This window comes from Etheostoma spectabile, chromosome 4 (genome assembly GCF_008692095.1).
Source record: "Etheostoma spectabile isolate EspeVRDwgs_2016 chromosome 4, UIUC_Espe_1.0, whole genome shotgun sequence".
NCBI classification, from domain to species: Eukaryota; Metazoa; Chordata; class Actinopteri; order Perciformes; family Percidae; genus Etheostoma; species Etheostoma spectabile.
The window spans coordinates 360945-362365 of NC_045736.1; the positions used below are offsets into that span (position 1 = coordinate 360945).

General features: G+C 44.1%; 1 long non-coding RNA gene across 3 annotated transcripts in view; it reads left to right on the top strand.

Annotated features, from left to right (window-relative positions):
* The first annotated feature begins 65 nt into the window (after positions 1–65).
* The window catches only part of LOC116687415 (uncharacterized), an 8638-nt gene continuing 7282 nt past the window's right edge, over positions 66–1421 (top strand). For 2 of the 3 annotated variants that reach the window (XR_004331534.1, XR_004331535.1), the window contains exon 1: positions 66–212. This is a non-coding gene — a long non-coding RNA (uncharacterized LOC116687415). Of the gene's footprint in view, positions 213–637; positions 641–1421 lie in introns of all 3 variants that reach the window. The other variant, XR_004331536.1, reaches the window with a different exon arrangement.

Sequence of the window (1421 nt, forward strand, 5' to 3'; positions counted from 1 at the left end):
GACATCATCAGTGACATCACAGAGCATCATCATGAGAGTCTATAAATAGGACCCATCAGGTTACTCCCATCAGGTTGTTTTTTGACAATGCCACGCAGACGCAGACACGCCGCTCGCCCCGTTCGCAGACGCAGGAGGACCCGCAGGTCCTCCCACGTCCACAGACGCAGGAGAGTCGTCCGACGCAGACGCTAGGCAACGCCAATAAACATGTAGCACAGGCATGACATAACAGTACCCTCAGTTCCTTTAAGCTTACAATAGTTGAAAAAGCTATACTTTTTTGTGTGACATCATCAGAGTATAAATACATCTCCATAGTTTTACAGAGTGAGACATCTCACTTGTTTAGATAGCTAGCTAGATACATACATACATACCTTATTCATCCTGAAGGAAATATCAGGCATCCAGTAGCAAGACAACCATAACACAACAAACACATACACACACATATATCAACATATACACACATATCTCTCACAGAAATGCAATGACCATGATAAGGTGAGATACTATGGTGTGTAATGATAGTGCAGTAGATTATTATTAAATATTAACTATGACTATAAAACATAACCTAAAAACTGAATAAGAACACTATATAACAGGGAATAAGTTATAAGATGCAGATGAGGATGTAGATGTGGTCTAATTCTTGACCACAAGTTGACTTGTAAGGGTATCAACAACCGCATCTCCATGAAATGTTCTGTGATGTCACTGATGTCACAAATCCTTTTCAACCAAGACTTAGTTCAATCACTAGTGACATCATAGAGTTCTATGATGTCACCATTGTGTCAGAAAAACAGTGTGGAAAAAGGGTCCCATTGTTTTTTGACGACGTCACGCAGACACGTCTGCGTGACGTTGTGCGTGACAACCTGATGGGAGCAACAGGTGCCATTTACAGACTCTCATGACGATGCTCTGGGATGTCACTGATGATATCAGATGGGGTCGTGTTTATGTATCTGTCGGAGTAACCGTACGTACACACCGCCACCAACTTGAGCTGCAAAAAAGCTCTGGCCGCCCCGCCAATGACGCTTGTCAAAAAGTATGGGGAAGCTTTTTGACGCTTTGGCCGCTCGGACGGGCCGGTGTTCTTTGTTCGGGAGAAGCACACGCTGCGTGTGCCACGGCCAATACACTGACACTAAAAACCTTTATAAATTACATGTATAATGACAGAAGTTGTTAATTGGTCGTAGCTGGGTCTGTTAGCAGTTAGCTTGCTCGTTAGCTGCTGAACTGTAGCGGCATGTAAGCAGAGCGAGCAGCCGCCAGACTAATCCTAGTGAATCTAGGACTTCATTGTGATCGGCAGGTTACGTTAACTGGTCCCTATGTACAAACAACTAGGGGTGATCCAAGTATCCGGCTGAAACGAGTATCCGGTACGGATAAAGCACTTT